General features: G+C 41.1%; 1 protein-coding gene and 2 long non-coding RNA genes across 7 annotated transcripts in view; 2 read left to right on the plus strand and 1 right to left on the minus strand.

Annotated features, from left to right (window-relative positions):
* LOC111271379 (gamma-aminobutyric acid receptor subunit alpha-6) overlaps nt 1-25,842 on the plus strand; it is a 126,779-nt gene that overhangs the window by 34,752 nt on the left and 66,185 nt on the right. The gene's annotated exons all lie outside the window — the stretch shown is intronic.
* On the plus strand, nt 507-11,189 carry LOC111271380 (uncharacterized). Its single transcript, XR_002686830.2, has 3 exons — nt 507-1,030; nt 1,607-5,800; nt 6,241-11,189. It is a non-coding gene; the product is annotated as an uncharacterized LOC111271380 (long non-coding RNA).
* Nucleotides 15,621-21,939, minus strand: LOC111271381 (uncharacterized). 3 transcript variants are annotated; one of them, XR_002686833.2, is made up of 4 exons: nt 18,290-19,149; nt 16,678-16,816; nt 16,261-16,513; nt 15,621-16,038 (listed from the first exon to the last, which is right to left on the minus strand). It is a non-coding gene; the product is annotated as an uncharacterized LOC111271381 (long non-coding RNA). The 3 variants fall into 3 exon arrangements; XR_002686834.2 differs by lacking the exon at nt 18,290-19,149 and adding an exon at nt 21,700-21,939 and having other exon boundaries at nt 16,261-16,816; XR_002686832.2 differs by having other exon boundaries at nt 16,261-16,816; nt 18,290-19,156.

Raw genomic sequence — 25,842 nt, forward strand, 5'->3', positions numbered from 1 at the left:
CTGCCTTCACCTATAACAAGGCAATCGGTACTTCTTATAATTATACGATAGACCTAAGAGCCAGGTGCGGCTTTTTATACTCCGATTTTCTGCGTCCGCTGTCACCGTTCGGCATTCAATCAAACGACTGGCTGCCAACACGAAACGAAATGTGGCTGGGCCTAGGTTCGAACCTACATCACAACGACAATTAGCTATCACGGAGACACCCACGTGTGGCTAGAACATTTGATGCCTATTGTTTTCAGACAAGTTCAACCATTCAGTAGGTCTCAAGTGCCCCGACAACACGGGCTTAGCTAACGATGAACACATGATGTTGTACGACCGTAAACGTTGTTTGAGATAAGTCCTTTGTTTGCTAATACATCATCGTGTGCTGTGTCGAGTTTGCCGCCGCACGCGCTACACCTGCGAACAGCACGACGCTGACAACGCTCGTGCACGGAGACGTACATAAATTTTCACAAAACATACACTTAGAACACAACGAAAGAGGCGAAGTCACACGTTACACAATGTGGTTGTTTCAACGTATGCGACATCACTGCCCTAGGGTTGAACACGCACCCATCATGGCATATATAAATAGTTTTTCCTCTATTTAAAGAGTCCTCCCTATGAGTCAGCGGCGAAAACGAAGTATTGCTTTTATCCAGCATCCTCTAATCTGTAGAAGGAGACGCGAGGGTCCAGAACCCGTGGGAAACATCAGCTAATGAGCCTACTCGTTCGGCCTGTCGGTAGCCGCCAGGAAGGTTATGTGTGTATATCTATCTAGGCAGTATATATATATATATTGCAATAGTGCAAGGCAGAAGTGGTCGCGCTTGAAAAGCCAGTTATCGCACAGCTACTTTGCTCATTCTCTACCGCCATTATTAGCGCCAACACCACTCGCTTCTCAGTCGGCGCTGCTTAGTGAAGGACCACAAGTCAAGATTGATATAAACGGGCGACGGAACGGAAGCAAGTGCTGCGGTTACGCCATGAAACCGCACGCCCGTGTCTCAAGGCCCAAACTATAATGGTAACTATAATGGTGACGCTCTGTCGTCAAAATAGAGTGGCATATATTCATACACAGAAGCATAAAAGACCCTTTAGCAATCTTGTGGCTTAGGCTAAATTACCTAGTGATATATCGTTTTGTACCTAAAAATAGTGATAAAAATATATTAGCTTTGTCTAAAATTATCATTTCGTCTCCTGAAGTATGTGCAATCTTCTTCTAGCTTTGCAATGATTGGCAACACTTTATATTAAATTAAGCTAACAGGCGAAGCTCGCTCTGTCTATAATAATGTATATACTCAATGCGATACGCAGGATGCTTTGCAGGGCATATAGCCAAAAACGATTCAGGTTAAACCTACTAAGTTCTTTATTAGCTTTTATTTCGTAACCCTTAGTTGCCTCTATGTAATTTTTGTTCAAATAAGGGGCAAATTGACTAAGAATAGGGTACAACGTCAACCTAGCGGCTGTCGTTCAAGCGTAGTGACAAGCATTTTTCCTACTGTGTGTCCAGTATCACAACTTTTTATAACCATTTCTTTTTGCCACTATCGTTTCAACAACCCGTCCCTGTCGTGTCTGCTTCAAGGAGAGCAGGACTACTTATCTCATTGCTCCGGAAAGAGGTATGATGCGTATATTGGCCAGCGTGAATATGATGAATCAGGCAAGCCACGGCGAACTCTTACGATGCTTTTTACAACACGCTATACTAGTATGTGTTAGGCTCCTAAAGAAAAGCGGCGAGGACGGAGAAGACGAAGAGGGTAATGACAGCAGGAAGGAAAATGGCGATGCGAAACAACAGGATGGATAGTTACATACAACTGAATTATATGCACGGAAAACTACAGCCGCTACTGTTACCGGTCTCCCGTGGAGAACTAATGAGGATAGGCGGTTGGGATGACCGGCACGTCGGACGAGCTCCTATTAGTATATAGAACACTCGTTTGGATAATGTCGCAAGGTCCACCGCTCCTCGGCGCCCAGGACATGCCGCCATAGCAAAGTTGCTGGAAAAGAGAGCAAGGGGTCACTGGAAAGTTGCGAGTTAAACCGATACAGGCTCAATCAAAAGTGTGTAATGGACGAATATGAGCAGAGTAAGGAACGAAGATGAAAGCGAGGTTGACCGGGTATCGCGCTGAGGCTAGCATCGCACTTAATTCCTACAAGGCTTAGCATGAGTGATAGATCATCTGGATTTCTGTAGCCTATCTGTCTTCCAGTTCTTAATATACAGAATACGCTGACATGCATATGTATATTGGAGTGTCGAAAAATTATTGACGGCTTTTCTAATTAAATGGCTATCAAATCACGCATTTCAAACAATATTAGACGCGTTAAAGAGGCTCGAGCGCCATTTGAAGTCGGCGAAACATGGAGGAACTTACATAGAAGCCTTAATTTGATATAAACCCGGATTTTTCACGTCAAATTTTCATCTGTTTCGGTCTCTGCAGAACTCCCTTTGTGATGTTAATTTAGATTTAATAGTTTTATTGCCATTGAATTATGGTGTCATCAGAAAAATCGTCAATGCTTTTTGAACACCTACGTATATATATATCCGAGAGCATAGAGGATCTTTCACTAAACCGGCGTCTTGCATTAACTATTCGTAGAATGTCGTTTAACTTATTCGACAGCTGTTTTTACAACAGTCCGTGTGAAGTTCCTTTATTGCTGTCCTAGTCTTTATTGTCTTCTAGCAGTTTAGTCTACTGTCGGAAAATCGCAGACGGGGTCACCAAGCCCAACAATTAACAAGAGTAATTGCCCCAAGGCGCTGCTAATTGATTGCCGTCATTAACATCTTCATTTTTTTCATCCTGATTACGTTTAACAAGAAAGGACTTGAAATGTAAGATGTTCAAACGAATATTGCTTTTTTAGCTATTCACCATTTGTTGCAAATAGCAACATCGTAGAACCTAGTTTTTTTAATTCATAAACGAAATGTTTTAAATGACCTCGTTGTAAACTCAAAGGAACACGTTTTCATCACAACGGACCTTCCCGTAACCCAAGCCCAGCCTCTTGTAGCTATTTGTGACCAACGTCATTTCGCAAACGCAATCTCGGCAGCACGCAGTGCTAATACCCTCAGAAAGGTCACCGATTCGGTTAGTCCTGCCAATCGTTACCCTTTAGTCATTCTTTATTGAATCATTTGTTATTAATCGTACCTTTGCGTTTTTTGCCAATCAACTAATTAAAATTCCCCGGAAAAAGTACGGATATGCCATTGTCGGCTATCCGGGTATCAGGACCATACATTGTCCATTTGGCGTTTATCCTTTTTTTTCTCTATATGCGTTCATATCTTCGTTGTTACCTCTTTCACATCTCCTCCCGTTCCGCTGTTGTTTCGTAGGAGCTAGCAAGCTAACATCCCTCGAGGTCGTCGGCTTTGTTGGTTTCGTTGGTCTGCTGATGTTGTTGCTCAAACTACGAAGTTGTTATTGTGATCGAAGTAGCACTAGTTCGAAAATGCAGAACGAGGGAAATGGCTGCGGAAGAAGCCAGTGGCGACGGAATGGGCAAGCTCGAGGAACTGTAGATAGCACCGACTGACAATGGGATCGTGGGCGGGCAGATGGCTGACATTCTCGGTTAACTACCGATCCGATGAGTCTGGCAAGCTTACGTCCGCTCCATCCCAAAAAGAATTCGGCGTTCCCATTTGCCTCAGTTACTGACTCGCCGACCACCATAATGGCTACTGTAACTGGCAGGAACGTCGTCGTCACCAAGACTCGATTAAGCGCCATCTCTAGGACAAAAGCGAAGCATAACTCCATTTTCGATATAATGAATGAGGGATAAAACGACAACAACAACAACAGGTTTAGCTTTAGTTCGTTACTTTTGGCCATCGTCTTTGCTAATGCTAGCTGGTCTTCGGCTTAGACTTTTCAAAAAATCGACGAGAAATTAGCCTAAACAATGGCTTAAACATTAAACGTAGGTTTTATTCATGCCGGTTATTCGAATAACATGAATACGTAGATCCGGTGTGGATAAAATACAGGCATGGGCTGTGCTATGCATCCCTGTAATGGTTATATTGAGTAATGTATTCAGGAGATGTTTTTAATAATTACAGTTTTTCTCATGGCATAGTATACGAATATAATAGTCGTCTGCGGCGACGGCGAGACCCTTAAGTTAGCAGACGTGACAGACGAAACGTGTAGTTGTTACACGTCAATAGACTAACATGAAAATGAGTAATATTAAATGAGTAGTACTAAAGCCTTTACAAACAGCAAACAGGTAAGCTTGTTGCAGAGTCTCAAGTAAATAACTGGAAACTTTATTAACCAACCAACAGAATATTAACGAAATAGTTAATATTCTGTCGGTTAGCATTAAACAGATCTGATGCTCTTTTTGCAATCGTCTCTTAACTAACTTACTCTATATAGGCCATATAATAAAAATTATGATTTAATCTGGGCAAATACGAGGTGTTCATTGGAACACATGAGCCCAAGCTAAACCAGTTTAGAGATGAGAAAAAATTTCTTGTTCTTATTAACGTACAGGCAGCAAAAAAGCAATGCAGAATCAAAGATATTCCGCCAGCTAGCTGGCGAACTCGTCAAAAACGTAGTCTACTAAACGGACTGGGGGCAGCAATAAAATACGTTTACGCAAACCGACAACGTTCCGGGATTGAAGAAGTTGATATAGGAATACGTTGACGCGCGCTTATAGCTAAAAAAAGAGCTAGTTAGTGGTCGAGAAACGAAGTTAGGTCCTTCGAATGTGAGAGTGCTTGAGCGTTCGATATGACGTGGTCTGTATCGTTGTCCTGCTGGTCAATAGTTGCTTGAATGTTACGGCCGTTGCTGTTTCGGTTCATTGGGATTGATGCGATGACGGGAATTGGACTTCTTGCCTAAATGTCCCGCTGCGTGTCGCCCTGTTTTGTTTTACTGTTTTGTATCAGCCGTTAGCCGGCCAACCAGCCTCCAACTCGGTCTATTAACGTCGCTATCGATATATATAGGCATTATATATACTACTTAGTAGTCATGACGTAGGTTCTAAGAGCGCAGCGTTGGTGGTGTGGAAATCTTCACATATTGCGGACGAAAGCCGCTGGAAGGGGGTCTGGAGAGTGTTAGGGGTGGCGGTCGTAGCCAACGGCTCGTAAGCAACCGCATGTTTATCTGCTCGAAGGCTATGCGCAGTAATATGGCGGGAAGGCTAACGTGTAGGCCAAGTACTAGCATTGCTCGGTAGCCACAATTGCGGTGAATGCGTAAGGGGAACGTATCTTGTTAGGGCTTCCAAGTTTTGCAAATAAGCAGCAGCAGCAAAGACCAACGGACTCTTACAGCTGCTAGTATTAGGGCAGAGGTTGCTACTAACCGCTAAAAGTGAACGTATAACTGATCCGCAATGGCAGTAGTGGTAACAACATCTTCACTCCTTGTCTATGCTAACAGCCAGTTCGTTGGTTCTACTTTTCGCCTTGGGTCTTTTTGCTGGCGTTCGACGAACGAACGACGGACTGTAGACGGCGCGCAGTGCTAGTCGCTGGCCGCGCACTCCTTAGTCTCGTAGGATGCGCCCACTCTGTGTCCTGAATACCAATGAAATAGCGAAACACAACTGACAATAACAACAACAGCAATAACGCTGGCAGAAACACTAACGACATGGGTGCAATAGCACCAGCAGGCGATTCTAGCAGTCATAGACCAGTGCGGACGTCCACCTGGGGCAGGGGGTAAAACCGAAGCTGTAACGCTCCGCGGAAAAGGTGAGGAACCATAGGGAGAATAAAAAAGTAAACAATCAAATGTATCGGTATAATGCTAAAAGGCTAAAGCTTTTTGATACTTTGTATATTTATGGCGGCGGCGGCGGCGGCGTTTTTTCTTCTCTTGGAAAGCCTTTGAACAAGTGGCGCTCTCTAGCGTACGCTGCTTTCGTCAAGGTTGTCTGCTTGTATCTCTCTTTCAACCACAACCGCTGTGAAGGCCTAGTCAGGTTTTATGAGAGTATGTTCGCTTAATAGTTGAGTGTACAAAAAGGCTAGTTCACTAAATGACTCAGTACACTCCTTTGGCTTGTAGACCTTGCCGTCGAATGTACGAAAGGCAAATGGCACTTGAAGTAAAGTGTAAAGCCACAGGAAGTTGGTAAACAACAAATCGCCATCAAATAGTCGAAAATAATGATGACAGTGATTTTTTACAGACGCAAGAAAAGAGCGAGGCAGCGTGTACAGAGCAACGCGACCGAAATGATTATACAATTCGGAGGGTGATGGGAAATCGTTTCGTCTTTGTATCTTGTGCTTCGGTGTTCCGCTGGATAGGGCACGTAAAAGGACAGCTGCTCTTGCATGAATACTATACGAGCGGAAGGAAGCTAGAAAAATCGGTTTGAAGCCGTGGAAGTTGGCAAAATCTTTTTTGTTCAGGAGCTATAGCAAGAAGTCGAAAGAGACGCTCCGCGTAGAGCGTATTCAAATGCACCGATAATAAGAATATAGCCAAATAACGCTAGTTTATCATATTCGTGGGTTAGCCTTTTTTACAACATCAACTTTTTAGTATAGGAATAAATGATGTCTGAAAGTTTTACTGCAAATATATATTCATCTACATAATTTTGCATTTTGCTACGCTCAAATTTGCATTCGTCTACGTGTTTCGTAGATTCATATACCTGCAAATAACATCGATTGTCGTTTTTTTTTAATCTAACCTCAGTCTAACAATCTTAATTACCGACGAATCGCGTGAGAAGCGGCATGGCGGAAACGTACTTTGTTTAGTACAGTAGAACTCCAGCAAGCAACGATGTGTCAAGGGATCTTTTAGATAATTGTAGCTAATGTGCTGTTCGAAACTGCACCCGTCAAACTGCACGCGTCTTACGGCAAATCTAAAGCCATGTAAAGGAGTAACGTTGATTTACAGTAGGAAATCCCGGGGATTATTAGGTTCGTAATCTCTTTGGATACGGTAGGTAATGCTTAGACTCGAAAAGGAGAGCTAGTCGATCGCTTATCAATTTTGATTTCTTAAGGAGTTTTCACCAAATCCACTTGCAGGAAAAAAGCCCTCATTAAGTTTTTTAAAAAAAATTCGCTGATGGCTCCTTTCTAAAGGGCTCTGACGTTGACAGTTTCGGCTTTGTGGCAGTAGGGCTATTTTTGCGTCATTTCTGTGCGAAACACAGTTTTCTCAAGCTTCATTATTTAGTATTAGCTGTTGTATGATTTTTTGAGCAGCCCTTAATAGTAGTTCACTAATAAAATTTCACGCCTTAGATCCAATGGCTGTTATTTCAAAATCAATAAATGAATATGCTAAGAGTTACTACGTGATAAAATCTTGGAGTTTCATGTATCTGAATTAGTAACTTAGACGTGTCGATGGTATTTTTCTTTTCTAATTTTTCTAGGTCGACCTAAAGGCGAATATTTTTTGATCTGATAAGTGATATCGTGGTCTCTACGACTGCCTACTCTGCTGCAGGGGTATAGGACAGAGATCTTCTTTTTGACTAGTCTTCATATGGCTTTACCGACAGTTCAGCGAATGTCAGCGATTGCCGTCGCATTGCGCATCTGGTGCTAGGGTTTGTGTGGGCGTTCTATTCCTGTGGTAGTTTTTGTTTCTATATAGTTAGCCTGTTGTGTTCGTGATTCTGAAAATGGCGTCTGTGAAGCTTGCGTTACTGTGTATGTAGCTCCTTAAATACGCAGATGATTTTCGCAAAAACGTTACGCAACTAAGCTGATCTATTCATGTAAGCCACCGTCATTGAACATTTGCAATTTATTAGAATATAAGAGATTTCATTAAGACCATTCATATCGTTAGTTTAATGATCGAACGCTTTATCGTTACCAATTGTGCACAAAATTTGTTGATCCTTGTATCACAGAGTTTAAAATGCTCCTTGATTATTTTGACTGCTTGAGCAGTAATCAGGTGCATCATTGGCAATGTGATTAGGTATGCTGAGGTCGTTTAGATATCATAAAAGCACCATTTCAAGGCGTAAACATTACAGACGACTAATTACCCAGCAGGCGGGAAAAAGAGCCTGGCGCCAAAAGTATGGGGCAATTTTTCAGTTACCTATGGAGTGTCTGATTGGACGAGCTATCCCAATAGCAAAATTGATAATTGTACACTTGAATACATTAGAGTATCAAGCCAATACTAGAAGAGAAGAAAATATCGTCCATTGACGGTCCTGGATAGTTAGTCGAAAAGGCGAGAAAAGCAACCACGATTTATGGTGAAGCCCTTTTTTCTTTAACGTCACTGTAATATGTAGTTTAGCTGACCCTGCAGCTTTTCCATCGCCATCCAGCTTACTCCCTCTCCGTAACGAAATGGGCAATGACGGGCGGTCAAAGTAATTTATTTTCCGAACAGAGCTGATCTTCTCGGCTTGAGTGCGAAGTCCTAGAAATCTGTTCACACTCCGCCCTTGTCATCGTTGTTGCTATCTTATTAATGTTATCTTGTTCCCAGTGCGATCCTAGCTAATTTTTCCAGTATCACCGCTCACTCTCTTTCTAGCTCTCTCCGATTGTTTCCCTTTCTTTTTTTTTACTTTATTTTATATGTTCTGCTAGCGGCCTGTACGGAAAGGCAGTCCAGCCATGCAGGTGCCGAATAAGCCTGATGAAACTGGCACACCGATGGTCCATGTTTACTCGCTCTAGCGCTCACGATACGGCAGTAGCGGGTCATTCGAAACCCGGTACCACTTTGTTCGAGCTTACGCGATTTAGGCTATGCATCGCTGAAAGTAAGACGAAAGGAAAGAATATGAGTAAGGCTGAATAGCATGTCGATCCTCTACTGAAACTGGGGTAAAAACGCAATTTGTCATTGAGCGAAATAGCGTGTAGTAAAAATCGATATCTAATTATTGTGGATGTAGATACATCTAACATTTGGCATTGCTTCTAGTAGACTTCAATTTAGACTTCATCCAGTTGACGTTCTACCCAAATTTCCTTACGACCATTTCCCTCCTAATCACTGCTCTTCATGCTTCAGCTGTAGCCATAACATGATCCAGCTAAGAAACAAGCAAAATAGCAGGAAGATCGATACGGACCGTCTCAAGGGCTTAGAATCGTTTACTATCATTACTAAACGCTATCGCATTTGCTGCTGCATGATTTTTTTTCCGTGTCTTAAAAAATCTCAGTTACACTATCAGTGTGCATCAGGGGGTTGCAGCACGAAGCATCGGACATTATTAGCGACTTGAGCTTTCATTTCGACACTACGAAATGGCTTTATGTTTAGGATTGGCTGTGAATCCTAAATCGAACAATTCCATATTGCATACTAATACCGAGCTGTTATTCAAACCGATATCTGCGTACGTCGTTATTTTACGGTTTTTCATACTATTTAATGCACTAATACAAGTAAAGAATAGAAAACATGGCCAGATGTTGACGGTTATTTTGCAATGCAACTGACAGCTCAAAACGGCTTCTTTTAATTTATGCCATATTTAATCGTACTGGCATAAAAATACCTTTATTAAAGTTGTATAAGCCGGAGAACAAATAAACGTGGTCCTACTGTATATCGGCAAAGTGCTGCGACCAGGTATTTTATTTTGGACAGGGGATAAGATTTTGTTTTTTCACAACTATAAATTTAGAATAAATTAGATAAACATATTACTGCATACATAATACTGATGCTAATATTCAGAGAGCTTCTAAGTTCTCAGCGAACGTGGATTTGCAAAGCAAAAAAGGAATAGCAATGACAGGGTTTCCAAGTTTGACGATACGGCGGATACTTAAATGTGGCCGTTATGATTAAACTAAACTGTTCAAACCTGTCATAATTTTACTGTATTTAAATCGGCTCAAATCTATTTTTAACTAATACTTCAAAGTGTCAGAGTGCAGTTCTGAACTTCAGCAAAAATTTCCTCTAAAGTGGTGCTCCTCCAATTTGGTTTATTTTTTAATTTTATAGAACTGTTTTTGGTGTTGTGCATCGTAAGCATTTTTGGTGCTACCAGTTAGTTATCTTCGTGCGTCTGTCGGCTGTGTACGCGAAATGACAAAGACATATTAACAAAACGTTACGTCATCTAGAGTAATTTACTAGAGATGAACTTATAGTAGCAAATGTACGAGTCTTGCTTTGTTTCAGCGGGCAAAAATATTCTCGGCTTAACTAGCAATTTAATATTCCATTCTTATCGTGGCTCAAAATAACAGAATTTTATTTTTTATTTGCTACAACAAGTAATCAATGCGCGTTTTACCATTACCTACATTGAGCAAAATAACCACAAGCGAGGTGATCTAAAGCTAGAAAGTCTCAGGGAAGTTACAGGTCCGTTGATTAGTTTGATTGGTTTCTATTATTATATGTATATATTATAATAAAGCAGCAAATCAGTCAGCATGTTCCTTTAAAAGGATTCCATCTCTTTAGTAATGGATGGCCAGATGGAGGGCCAGCTCTGTTGAATATACTAACGAATTCTGAGAAGTTTAGTTCGACTAACTGAGAATTAGTGATAGTCTAGAAACTGTGTTAAACTTATATCAAACGTAAATATACACAGCGCACGAAATGGATATGTGAAGTAAGCAAATATGGTGCGAAGCGCCTACCGGTAGCAAACGCCACATTTATTATAATCACTCTGGCAAGTGGCAGCGGCGTTTACATACTGTGGAGTATCGTCACGCATGAGCACTGCCGCATCCCACCCGTTCGAGCTATTAGGAAAAGAACTATCAAATTATTTCCATTGCATAATATAGGCGGATAACGATTAATTCTTCACATCTGCCCGTGTTATATCGTCTGCAAGAGTAAGTTCTGGCTTAGGCCAATTGCTTTAACTTGAGATAAAGTTTTGCCTAAGCATTCAGGAGGAAGCGACTTATTGCTATATGTGCATACTCGCTTGTATACATCGTGACTTCTTAAAAAAAACAAGAGGTTTAATATCCCCCTTTTGATAATAAGAGAAAAAGGTATGCCTAAATTAGTTCGCAGGCGTATACAGTCAAATGTGTATATCTCTAAAAGTTCTATCTAAAAGCAAATTCTGACAAAGGTTAATTAACAACTGAAATACAGAAGAGTTTCGGTATAAAATTGACGGCTTCAGTTAGTCTTTAATATTATAAGCGTTCTTTATTTCTGTTACACGATAAGTGTGAATCAGGTCGCGATATGACAGTATCGAACACCAGATTTGAATTTAAATAGCATAGTGGTATTCTCTGTGGTGATACTGCCTGTTTAGAGAGCCATGTGTATGGCACGCAATTATGTTTGATTATGGCACATTCCCACAACGTCCGCTTGTTAACCCCCAAGGTAACTTACATGTAATGTATTGAGTATGCCCACAGCTTATCCCACAGGGGAGGCCCAGTGCCAGCGGTACATTTGCACTATAATATGCCTACACACTGTAACACACCTATACCTATCCGTACAACAGACAGTGCCATATACGTAAGCATTTAATTTTTACGCTGAATGCTGATAGAGAAATGAAGCGGTCGCGGCGAGACTGTATTTAATATCGTACTTGGATTTATTATGTGATTTAGATTAGATTAATTATGTAAAAGTGTATTTCTGAGCAGTACGGCAACGCATCAGTTGCCCGCGATATGGTTACATATTTGTAAGCTATGCTGGAGTCCGCTGGTTCCCGAGAAAATAGCAAACACGAAAGACTATGCGGTGCTCGTTATTGTAAAGGTTTCTTCGGAAGAAACTCTGACTTAGTATGTGCTACTCTTTAAGTGGCTTGACACATATAGGATTATGCACGCTTACACGTAACTAGAAAAGAACCGTTGTTTGCTTTGTTTCCTCGTTGGAAGATGGAGCAACTGATTTCTATGGCTATATCAAAATTCAAGTTTTGTAACCTACAAACCAGTTCCTTAATGTTTGTCCTCAAAGCACCGGCGTTCAGTATTATACGCTGCTATCATGCAGTGCAAGCGATGAATGCAGTCAGATGACTCACACTTCCCTATGGGTTTCAGACATCGGCCCGGTACTGAGAACTTGAACAGCAGTGTTCAGCTGCTCTGCCAGTAGCCTGCTGCTAGCTAGGGCTTCAAGCGTTTTGTTACCCTCCGTCCCGTTTCCCCGGTACCCTCCGTTCCTTCCACCGCTTTGACCCTGGGCCTTTTGCGTCTTCAAAATAGTACCCATTAAATCGGCCAAGACACAGTGCCTCTGTCCACGCTCTCTTTCGGAGATGGATAGATGGTTGCCAGTTCATATGAAACGTAGTCCGCTATTATGCGCTGGCGTTAGAAGTACGCCAAGGGGGATATGAGAGCAATTGTTTGCAAGCTAAGCATCGCCGCCTATTTTTGTAGCGTTCACACATCCACGCAGATGGATTCACGTGCTGATGCGTTTGGTTTGCATAGGAACATGTACTCGTCTCTTGCTGATCATTGCTAAGCTCTGCTTTTTGTAAAGAAAATTCAAGGGAAAAGAGTTTGTGGAGAGTAAATGCTTACACATCTATAAAACAAATGCAGGAGTTTCTCTATGTGTAGTGGTCGAAGCCTTTGTTGGCTTTGTCAATGGGAACGAATGCCGAAGTTATGATATGGAAAGGAACAAAATCAGGCAGGAAATTAAAGAACAGAATGAAAAAGAGAGAGTTAGCTAATGGAGAAATAACTAAGAATCGTTTGAAGAAAATGTTTTTTTGTACAAAATATTTAGTAACGATGTGATTTGGAAGACCACTAAGGAGTAAATTTACTGATATACGCATAACCTACCTAGAATGATATTATTATATTCTATCGTTGAGGGTGGGTTCAAATAGTTAATAAGTCTGTAACGAGGTGGATAGGAATACGGTTCAAACCACATGGTCCTGGTTCGTGTAGGCCCTCGAGTGCCAGTCATTTCTGGAAATTAGAAGTGATGATAAAATTTCGATGTAGTTTCGTCGCAACACAAGAGTTACCCCATCCCTATTGCCATCCCTTTTAATCGTCTTGCGAAGAGATTGCTACCACCTGGCAACACAATTCGAGCCCCTAATGTTAATAACTAACGAGATTACAGCGAACTATTGAAAAGGTCGACCAAAACTAGTGGACAGAAGAGATGTCGTCTTTATCTGTGACAAACCCAGACAACACACATATTTAGCTATCCAGCAAAAACTGAGAGGATCTGTATGGGAAATTTTGATACGTTTACTTATAGCCCAAACCTTGCACCATCAGACCGCCATTTGTTTCGGTCTCTGCAGAACTCCCTTAATAATACTAATTTTTAATGGTTTTTTAATGGAGGCATGCAAAAATCACTAACCACAATTTTTCGCTCAAAAGCTATAGAACATGCATATGCTTTTATGCAGATTATAATGTTACCAGAAAAATGACCAGAAGATCATTATTTAAAATGACGCACATTCAGCTTGGTTTAAAACGGCCAATACTTTTAAAGCTCTCTCTCTCTCTCTCTCTCTCTCTGTCTCTCTCTATATATATATATATATATATATATTCCCGTATTTTATACATGCACATAATAATAGCTTAGATATTCAGATCTCTTCTGTGGTTATAACGGCACTAGACATACTATGTGTGATAAGAATTTAAGGTTAGTATGCTTATTTTTAAGAAGGCCGATCCAATGAAATGTATAATTGATACAATAGGCAAGATGGGTGACATATGTGGGTATCTGAGCTGTAGTAGCACCAGAGATTGATAAGGTATGTTTTATCGTCGCAAACATGCGAATAACGTCATTCAAAACGAAAATAATAATAATAATGTAAAGAAAAACCTTTAACAAACGAGCAAGAAAATTTAACATGTGCAAACATTTTATTGTCGGTTTTGTAAAAACAATGGTACTATGGTCCGTTCTGCAATCTCCTCTATTCCCTCCGACCTTCTACCGCCTCTCGGCCAAATGCTCGGATCTATTTTAGATATAAATTAGATGAGCTCAGTTTTGAAGATGTTGTTTATTTAGGCTTCGTAAGCCTCCTTTTCTAGTAAATAGAACCGTTAACCCGGTTCAACTAGACTACTATTGATATTTATCAATTGTTATGCTTTCTTTAACTATTCTATTGTATCAGGCCTTCGTAGTCGCAATACATATATCAGGACCGTCTTACAATGGAGATCTTGCTTGAGCCTAGACTGAGACTTGCCATTTGATGTTACCCATCCCATTTTACTGGAAGCGCCATCTTTCGTTGTCTGTAGTGGCTCTCTGTAAAAATCTGTTATTCTAAGAACGTGTTGTTCGGTAGAGAGCAGGACACTGAGCGGCAGTGGTAAGCCGATTTGTGTTGGCTAGGTTGTCCCTGATGTGGAAAACCAAAAAAAAAAAAAAATTTAAGCTTTTAAGTGATTCTCATTGAGCTAAGGTCATAAATGATAATGCCGCAGTCGAAGCTCACACTCACATTAAGGAGCAGGCTCAACTGACGCACGCCTTCCCTGAAAAGCTTTTTCAACTTATCCTGCCAGAAATGGGGGGTCTTTCAAAGTAAGGTACTTCGACCTAGATCATCATTTGTTGAACCTCATAAGCCACTCTTGAGCAACGTGTTCTCTCCGTACATAGCACAAGTGTCCTAAGCTGCTTCGCCAACGGTCGAGCCCTACTAAAAAAAGAAACTAGATACCGTAGATGTACTTTTTTTTCTTGCTAGAACGTTCATCTTCCAGCGGTGACCGTGACATCCGATTTGCTTCCGAACACAAAAGACAACAACAGGGTTTTTGTGCAAACACAGCACGCTCAGATGGCTCGCCACAAGAGCGGCGCAGCGCGAATAGTAGGAACCTTCAACCTAACATACATATTTAGACATACTCGTTGGGAGTCTATGGATACATGTGATCTTGGCTATGATAGGCCACTCACAATATGTGCGAACGTGTAGAAACGATTGACAAGTAGATCAAGGGTATGTGCCAATGGCGTTTGGTAAACTGTTTCCAGAGGTGGTGATGGCGGAGGGCGCAATAAATTTTCCACAATCAGGGGAAATTGGAATGGAATATTAGTGACATTTCTTTCTTTAGCAAGCTATGCGTTAGGCAGAAACAGGCAGCCCGGCGGCAGGCAAATCCATCCAGTTCGCCTCAGTCCCGACAGAAGTGCGCAGAAAAGTTAACGTACGTTAGCACTTTACTCAGAAAAAAAGAGGTACTCTATACGGAGTATTTGACGAAAAGCAAAGAAGAGATAAATGACTAAAAGCTTACTCCAGTGTGTATACTGTGTAGTCACTCCGAAGCGACACAGAACAGTGAAGCATTATCCTGAAAGTGACCAAAGCTTGATCGTGTGTTCAAGTTTTCAAACTGGTTACACGCGACAAATAGGATATTGACTTTAGAAGGAATCCTACCACTTGAGTACGGTCTATGCAAACTATACTTGCCGAGGTTTGTTAAACAGGAAGCAAAACGTTCAGTAATCAATGAAGTCGTAGTAACTTTCTGTGCCGCTTATGGATGTATCATAGTTTTCAATTCAGGAAAGAAGATTTCTGGTAAAAAAAAACGTCAAGAAGCATCTGTTCCAGTGCAAATGTTTAGGATTTGTAACCGTTGATTTATTTCTTGCTAACCGCGAGGTCATATCTTGCTATAATCTTAACGATAGTTTTTCCTGTCTAAATAGAATGCAACTATTCAATATCAGAACGAGACCGATGTATACAGTGTTAAAAGAAGATATCTTAATTATAAAGCGTAATTATAAAGTACGCATATAACGACGAGCTGCTCTAAGGATTTATAAAATAAGCTCATCACCAAAATTGGCTTAATACGTGTCCTGACGACAGGGGCGGGAGATTTGATGACGAGGAATTCTAAGTGGTCATATGACGATATGCCTTGTCTGCATCCAGCGATCATAGCACTCCAACGGGGAAGCCAGTCATTCAAACAGCTTATCTGAATCCGTAGACTCGTTCTGTGAACTCGCGCTGAAAATCGTCAAGAGAAAATATCGAAAGCATTAATTTGAAGTTACTCTTTCATCATTTAGCAGAGAGTAAAGCTCCGAACCATTAGCTGCGAAAAGGACCGGCGTTAGGATCTGGCTATTTGTAAATTTGATTAGGAGCTAATGATCAGAACGTTACTGCCACATTAGTGCTAAAACAAATCACCCTTCTATTTATTGGCATCCGTAAATAATCACTTACCTAATATGCCAACGATGTCATCCATTTATGACGCGTAAACAACATTTGTGGTTGTTCCTTCTGTTAAAATATGATGGGCCTCCACCTTAGGCCTGCTCTCGCCTTACAGAATTAGTAAATCATAAAAAGGCTGGCCATAGAGGCACTCTTGAAGAGTGCGTACGTGTATTGCTCTTTGGATGTTGAGGTATGATACGGATTCCAGTTACGATTATCTTCCGTGCCTGCTCATCGCCTTCAAATAATTCAGCGACTGGTATGGCCCCGATTGAGTTTGAAAAAAAAATAATAAACTTTAATTATTACATAGGCAGAAACCAGTGCGACACAGAGCGTATCAAGGATGTACAACACTCTAAGGCTATAAGTATATACAGGGAAATAGAAGCGTCTCAAGAACACGGGTTTTCCTGTTACCCCAGCTTAATAGAGTTTTCCGAACGTCTATCACAGAGTCCTTAGGTTAACTACTAGTGTTCGTCCGCAATTCTTTCTTCAAGTCTTCTAACATTCCATCACTGCTTAGCCCAGGTTCACTTGCGATGTGTTTCTTAGTCTGAAAGCAAATGCATATTGATGTCAGAGTCTCCATACGACGATTTCTATCGTGCAACTTCAGATGATTAGGGAATACCACGGCGTCAGCTTCAGGTCGAGTGAACAGTAAAAAGTTAGCACATCGTTATGTTAGGTACGATCAAGCATGGACGGAGTCATTTGCTCTGTATCAAATGCCATTTTTTGCTGTTGTCCCTTGCTTTTGCTTGAGGATATAAGGGAGGCCTGTCGACGAGCAGACAAATGAGGTAATCCAACCTATAACGACTACGGGTCGTTACTCTAGCAGAGAGCAAATGAGCACTGGCTAACTGATTAGTGGTCGTTGACCATGACTGGTCTTACATAAGTAAAGGTAAAGTCTCAGAAATAGAAAATTTCTGTACGGTAACGTTTCGAATGCTGCCACAGGCCTTCGTATCAGCCACATTTTATTTTGTTATAAACGAGCGTAAAAAGGGGAAGATGCGGAATGCTGGGATGATTCTGGTTTGCATGTTTACCTACTAAAATACAACGACGCCTATAGTAATTTACATATAGATTTCTTTTTCAGTACAATATTGGATATCATTAGTGAAGCCGACGAGTGAAATAATGATGTTGATTATCAAAAGACGGTCGTCGGGTTATTAGCTATCAAAGTTACTTCAATCTAAATTTAGTTCCCTTGCATCTGCTAGAAACCCCCTTTGTCGTGTTGGTTCCCTTTGCGTACATCGTCACAACAGCCAACACCGTCGTATACAAAAAAACATCTTTCGAATTTCTCACACAAGGCATATTCAATATTGGGATATATCTACACAGTTATAATACTTTTAGTTAATAACGTATCACCTTAATAACGTATCGTATTCTATGACCTAGGTATTTGATCCTATTCAAGCATTTTCGGCTGCTTGCCGATAGCCAAGTTGAGCAAAAATTCTCGATGTGTGATATAAAGCGCTTCCGGCTTCAGCTACACGAAACGTTTTAAATGATAGGTATACTGGGAATTTTGCCAGAGGTGGTTCACATTCGTATGGGAAGAGAGAGCTTACAAGAAAATCTCGCATCTCGACTTGGTCAGTGTCAAATCGTCTCATGCAAAATCTAAGAGAGCTGAATCTGAAAGTATACGACTGCGAGAGCTGTAAGCGTAAATCAGTTTTTACCTAATTACACAATACAAAAGAACATCTGAAAACAGAATAAGCACCGACAGTTATTTTAATACACTTCTGGTATATCCTAAATAAGTGTTCTATTGATACTTGGAGTGAAGGTAAAATCGTCAAGATCCTCAACGGTTCCAGTTGGAAAGGTTATTCAACGACGGGAAGTGCTTCAAGCATTGCTTGACGACTGACAGTTTACAATGTTATGGTTCTAAAAAAATATATTATTACGGGCGACGTTATCCCATTTCGGGTATCTTGTATATTTAATAGTCAACTATTAAGAAAATACAGTTCAAATTACTTACAGCTAGGGATTAGTACCGCACAAAAGTTGAAGGACAGCTTTCAGACGACCCAATCATTTTAGCAAACGTCGTTGTGTACATATCGTGATGCTAATTGAAACTACCCTGCATCCAGGAACCCTGCTAGACATCCTGAGGTAAAAGTGATGACATGGTTTTGACAAGGTAACAACAGAGAAGACATTGATCATCTTAGCAGGTCGAAGGAGCAAACTATTCGTTAACCGTTTCGTCCTTGCCGCCGCTTTCGTATCCCATCCTTATCTCTGTTTTCTCAATTTCCGTGCTTCCTGCTTCCTCATGGCTGTCGCAGACATCTTTTGTACCGTTTTTTAAACCGGCATTGATAGGGATACTACTTTTTCAGCATCATTTGCACAACACGGCTTTTTGCTGAATAACTGCAGGTCTACTGCAGCTGATATTGGAATGGAGTTTTGGATGATGACTTTGGCAGTAATAGCTACTACCAACATCTACTGCTACCGCAGCACTAAATCTGCACTACGAACAACATAGACCGATGCGGTTCCGAAAAATGTAACCGGCCCTTACGAGGTAGCTTTTGTCGTGCCCATATATGCAGCCGGAACAGAAGCAAGCTGGTCTATAGAGCGCTCTCGACTGAATCGAACTACTCGAGTGGTATGGTGTTTCATGGAATACGTGCCTGCTCCCTGATAAATTGAATCGCTGCTCCCTTCCCTTCAGCTCCTTCATCTTGCCCCAACCACTTCATTCCTCAGGCCAAACTTTGTAGGAGCATCAATCCAAAGGATACTCACTGTTGCCAGTCAGCGCCACTGGTGGCAGCCATAGCAGTAACGCCACGCGACCCCTCGTGGACTTTGCTCCCTCGTCTGCGCCCTGTTCATCATTGCTCGTATAGAGTTGTCGTTTATACACAGACCTGCCGCGTATTACGGCCGGTAGCTAAATGCGCTCGAAGTATGGCAAGCTACAGGCGTTAAGCCGCACTTTTTTTCCTTGGGCGCAGGCTTTGATAACATCAGCTGGTTTTCATCTAGTTACTGCATTAGGAAAACATGATCAGGATGATCTACACACAATATCGTAGGACACTGTACAATAACGATGCTGTAGACGCATCATACTACAATTGGTTAGGAGCAGAGGCACATGCAGAGATATTATTATAAACATCAGGTCAATGCAAAAGAATTTATAGCACGCGCTCAGGTTCTACGCTGCCCTAACACTGAGCCTGCGTAGCTTTATATAATACTCTGTGCTGTGGTAGGATTCGTTAGAGAAAATCAATTTAGCGAAAAAACGATTATTTAGGGGGACGCGACCACTGCGAAATCTATTGAAAAGATATAGGTTGATGCTTTTGTCCTTTTGCGCTCGTTCTGTCGGCCGCTGATTTCGTCTTAATTCTATTCACCTTCTTTTTATGCTACGTGTAAGCTACATTTTAATTGTTTATGGTGTTTTCTGCTCTTCGAAGGAAGCGTTTTTCCAGTTGTGCTAAACATAAGAACCCGCTTACTATTATATATATACGACGTGGGTATGATGTATTTAAGAAAGAGCCTGGATGGTTTGTGCTACATAATAGACGTCACAATGAGAGTGAAGTAGTTACGTATCATGGGGCCAGAGATGTAGGATGTATACAGGAGATATTTTTGTTTTTCACAGTTTTTTCCAGCGTCTTTGTTATTCCTTATAAATTGTTCTTGGAGTTGACAAAACAGAGTGCGAATGGATGCGAGGCCTGTCGGTCGCAATGATAGCTAGTACATTGAACTAGAAGGAATCGCATAATTTTTATTGATATTCCACACATTTCTGTTCTACGACGGATGACTCAAAGCGGAACCCTTATCCCAGTCTGGTCCACTCAATACTTGAATGAAAACTTTAGCTCAGAGGCGGCCGTAGCAGAAGCAGCCGAGCAGGTCAAGTTACCTCCCCATAGCTTACCGTTTGAGCTTTTATTATGTGAATCATCAGCGAGGCCTCACAGATAAAACAATTTCTGTATTGTAGCCGTAGACTCTGCTTTTCTGTCATTACGAGAACACGTTAAATAATAATCAGCGACTCCTTTTAAGTGACTCTTTCTTAACAAATTAGGCGAACATTAAAATATAGTAATTGTACGAGTTGTAACGCACAACTCTTTCGATCATTTCGCAGGTTAGAAATGTGCCTGCAGATGGGTAATGTGCGGGCCATCCTTTCAGATAAGTTTTTTTTAACCCAAAGTCCTTTGCTTCAAAGGACACACGGTCAGTTAAAGATCCACACCACGTGAAAATCCGCTTTAAGTTCACGTCGCGCTAGACTATGGATTTTTGTATCATTTTTGTTTTGCAGCCTGCGCTGTGTATATTTGTTTCCTTTACGCATCTCAATATGTGTTTTTCGCATCCTACTTTAAACTTTTCCACAAGTGACGATTTTACTTTCGATGTTGTTCTCAGACACGTAATTTCCAAGTTGCCTCCCAAATACCTCAGTAGATAACACCAAACTATTACAGAACCCATGTTGGATATAAACCTTGAAAGGCGATTTGTTTTATACGTCGGTCGTCATTTCGATGTAATTAGTGTACAATAGTGGACATTACAGCATAACATACAACGATTCCGTTAGAAATCGTCTAAGGAGCTAAAGATTTTTGTCGTATTGCAGTATCAAAAATAATATCGACTGCCGTAGGAAATCAGCGGCGGCGAACTTGTTTAACTTTATTTGAATTCTGAATTTGCTAAAATTAGCACCAGTTTACGGGGACAATGTACCTCGTACGCTAACTATCTCTCTGGAGTGGCTCGTAAATCCTACACGCGACGAAATTACAATGCCACGATACTACGGAGAAGCTATCCAGAGGCACTGAATGAAAATGACAATAACGAAAAGTGTCGTCGCAAACCTGCGCTGCTAGTATAAATGCAGTGCCGAGAAAATTGCTCAATTCAGCTGAGATAGATTGCTCCATCCTTTGTCCTCAGCGTCGTCACCCCAGAGATTCTCTTAGCTTCTGTTCCTTGGCTTCGCTTCCTGTTCATACCTCAGTGTATGTGGCCACCAAGACCATAAAGCTTCGTGTCTACGAGGACTACGAGTCACAGCAATGTTGATAGAGTAGAATTTCTCGAGTATCAAGGGCACTGCGCACAGAAATCTCTCAAGAATATTTTTGATCAGACTGAAGATCCATGGCAGTTTTCTTCAATCCTGTACATTGACAAAACCGACTTTAAAACTACACAAAAAACTGAAACAAAATATTTATCTGAACGAATAATGAGACAATAATGCCATTCGGTAGTTAGTGGTTTGATCATCACGGTTAGTTAAATCACTCAGAAACGTCTGTTATTCATACATGCACAAATAGAGGACACGTTCGGAGATGAGCAGACACCTACAACACGAAAGAGAGACGCCGAACACTGCTCTCATTTTACCTCCAACACGCATAGTTATGTCCGATATGTTTGTGAGTCTGGTAATGAATGCTGGAGTGTAGTCATTGTCGGCGTTACCATTATTTTTGAACGTAACACTACTGCTGCCGTATTACGTAGCACCGCGAAGAATAGACCGGATCGCCTTTGCGTGCTGCCCCGCTCCCTTACTTCACTGGCCTATTCAACTCCTGGCACAGCTTAGGAACTTCGCTGACTGCGATTCCTGACAGCCTGGTTTAAGTGATAATGTTTACATTAGTGCGAGCGTAGTGACAAAGTTAAAAGAGAGAGAGAGAGAGAGAGAGAGAGAGAGAGATAAAGTGAGTGTTCGTATTTGGCGGAATATTTTATAGAATTCCTCGTGAGAGAAACTGGCTAATGCCTGGCCACCTAATAGGCTTTATCAAGTGCTATGGGCGATCCAATACACAATAATTGATAGAATAAGTTTAGCTCGTTTTAAGCCATAATGACTGCGGAATAACTTTTCTTTAGCTCAAATGTATCAATATTCGATGCTTTTAAGTTAGATCTGAAACGACAAAATTATAGAGGAATCGAGGATGCCTATCATCTTTAAGTTAAAGGCAAATTGATTTCTTTCGCTCGACCAAGTTCTTCGGCATTAAAGTACAGCTACGGGTGATCTAGCAGTATTTGACTGTCAATTAACGCTCCAGTTACTTATATAAGCGCACAGGTAGCCGGCCTGCGGGAGAGAGTGCAAACCGTTAAAGATCATCTGCTGCTGACACTAAGTACATAATTGCTTCTTCAATATGGAGATGTCACCATCCACCCAGTAAGCGTATATTTTCGGTCTCATTTTACTATTTTTTGCCATTCATTGCTTGCCAGACACATCACCCAAAAAACGTACCTGAAGGCAACACCGCCATATCCTGTTAGGGACGAAAAAACTGGGGGGGGGGGGGGGGAGAGAACAACAACAAGTAGTTCCTTTTACCCTTAGCTAAACCAGTGTTCTCGTCTCGCAGCCGTTGAAAGGGGTTCCCGGATATGCAGCTGCCTAGGTAGAGGCGCAATATATTGAAATATTAATATAATCAACCTTTTACTATATTAAAATTGAGAAGCGGGCACGAGCGCCTTCACGTGGCTTTGACCCGCCTTCACAGCGCAATTCTAGCAGAAACAACTGCAGGATGAAAGACTACTTAGACGTTAACCTTTGCCAGCAAAATAGGTTTGCTTAGCGACCGTGAACATTTGTGAGATTTGGCAGCAGTTTTCATGCAAGCTAGTATTACGTAAATTTGGGTGACCGCACCTTTTCCTTCATACAATACACTAACAAATATGGATCATTAATACCAAACATAATTTTTTTTTAGATTCTGCCAAAATTTGTGAAGCATTAAGGCTGATACTCTAGTCATGGAAAAAAAAAGTCTTAATTCTGTTACCAGCATAGTAAAACGTGGCGCTTGGCTTAGTTTAAATACGAACATGAAAGTCAGCTAAACCATTGGTTTTTGGCTCTGATTTTAATAGAACTAGCATATGTGTATCGATGCGTGAATTCAATAAATTTAACAAAAAAGTACAACGAACTGCGTGAGTAAACTAAATTTGAATTACCATTCAATGTGTTATTACATTGTACATCTGTTTTGTGTCTCCATGACTTACCTACAATGAAGTGGACGTGAATGAGAAAAACCCAGATTCGATCGCGTTCTTGCATTCACGTTTCGTATAAAACTAAATAATAATTAAATCAGTACACATTTTGTATTTCTGATGGTACACGGTGCGTTAGATTTATGTTTGACTAATGTTTTCTTTCATTTTCAATTCAATTTAAATTCAGTAATTTTTAGAAGAGAAGTGAAATGCCAGAACGTGACGCTCACGGATCACTCAGTATATAACGAAACTGCTCACCTTAGCGACCTGTAACTAATATTTCGATAGGAGCAATTTCAAGCGTTCCGTCGATATTGGTAGAGCGGGCGGTGGGTCTGAACAACGGCGTTGATCCAGCTAGCCTCTTGTTTGGATCAATGATAGCAGCGGCACCAACAATGAACCATGATACCTGGATCTTTTCCATGCGCAAATTATCATCATGCAATATGCAAGTACTTATTCCCTGCGACCACCGTGCGATCCAATTCGCACGCGCAGTCCGATAGCAATGGCACACGTGAACTAATCTGCTTATGCGACAACGGTGACAAGCTTGCATTCCGTCTTCGACGATGAAACGCACATGCAGAAAACTGTCTCTGAAATCGCTGATCATTGTCTTATTAATACGTAGTTGATCTAACAAGTCGAATATCAAGTTTGATTAGATATTCGAAACAGAACTCCGATTCAATTTGTAAAAGTATTCTGGCTGTTATGTGCTATTATGTATGTACAGATACTGAATTTAAACACACATACAAAAGTGGAAATTAAATGCTTTGTAGTTTTACTATAGCCTGTCTCTATTAGGTGTGTCGATATAGCCCTCTGAACGCTCATAATGTTATTAATGCTACTAAATATATAAAGCTATATGTTTTGTTCGAGTTGTTATAACGCACGAAACGCATTGCTGCAGATAGACCACAGCTCCTTTATTGTCAAATGCGGGCGTATCAAACAGCATTAAGGAATACATTATATTATGCAAGTATTGAGAACGTAACAATGACGGGTATTATTTTTGCGTCGTTTTAAGCAGGCGCGTACACCAAATTATTGAAAGTGCGTTGGAGGTTCCCTAGCCATACTGTGGGGCTAGCATCTTCACAAGAACATGTTGGCACCTCTCTATTGAACACAGTTCTATACGAATTTTCGTGTTGTACTTATCAAAACGAAAAATTTGCGTATATCTTATAGATATTCGAAACAACTGATATTTACATGCGGCAATTCCCTCTTACAAAAATATCTTTCATATCATTTAATGCCTATCGTTCAAAATTAGGCATTTAGACGGCACTTGTCGCTAAGCTCAATGGTTTTCCACCCGTTCCTGTCAAATATTCTTTAAGGCGTCGCAGCAGATGGCTCTGCTGAGAAGCTGACATAGCCACACTTGCAGATTGCCGCCATACACTCGCATACGACGTCTAGCAATGCGACGTCCAAAGAAGATCCCGATTCAACTCCTGGAGATCAAATGATTATCTGAAAAGAATAAAGCTTTTTCATTCTCTTTCTTCCGTTTTCCATTTCATCGTCCCTTTCTCCGTTTTCATCAGTTTTCTTTTGAGTTTGCTCTTTTCCTATGCCTCCTATTCGTTCGTCTAAGCTTTTAACACTGGCCAACCGCTCCTATTTGAGTCTATAACGTCATTTTATAGTGATCGTAGCATGATCAAATGTTTAGCTCAGGGAACCTTACGTAAGGAGTGAGAGTTAGCTGGGCGTCTTTTACGATTATCGTCGTCGGCGTTGCGGCCGGGCGCCAGCGGTAAAGACTAATGAAATGGAAAAGTGAAACAAAGGTTTGGTTAAACGCAAAGTTAATGTTCATCCAGTCTAACTTGTCGTTGAACACGTTGCAAAGTTCCCGTTGATAATGGGAGTTGCTAGGAACCTAGGAGCTACACCAACGTAGCGAACACCGTAGCCAGAACGCCTGGATGTTGTCATGTTTGAATTTTCGCGCCCAAAGCGAACCACGACAGAATATTGGGTACAGATGAACTATTAGCGCCGCCTTGGGATTGCCAAACTACTCAGTTCTAATTGATGTGCTCATGGTGGGGAATACGTTTCTTACAGCTTTCAAAGACACGAAAAAAAGCTCACGGAGATTTTATAGAAAATGGACTACTATTATACTTACGTGAATTGTCTTGGGGTTTCGAACCGTCGGTTTTGGCAGCTGTAGACTATTTTAAATGGGAACCAATGGTTGAAATATCAGTCGGTCCCTGAGAAAATGAAGCGAGGCTAACAGGTATTATCGTTGCTCATGGTGGAGGTATGCTACTGATGCAGAGCATATAATAAGCCCTTTTATTAAAACGGTGTTTCAGAACAGCTCGCGTAGTCATTGCCGTAATTAGAGCTATATCGGTTTATGCGACAGATAAGAAAATGTATATAGTTGTGAGGGTATGACGACCCGAA

This window comes from Varroa jacobsoni, unplaced genomic scaffold (genome assembly GCF_002532875.2).
Source record: "Varroa jacobsoni isolate VJ856 unplaced genomic scaffold, vjacob_1.0 contig00572, whole genome shotgun sequence".
Taxonomy (NCBI): domain Eukaryota; kingdom Metazoa; phylum Arthropoda; class Arachnida; order Mesostigmata; family Varroidae; genus Varroa; species Varroa jacobsoni.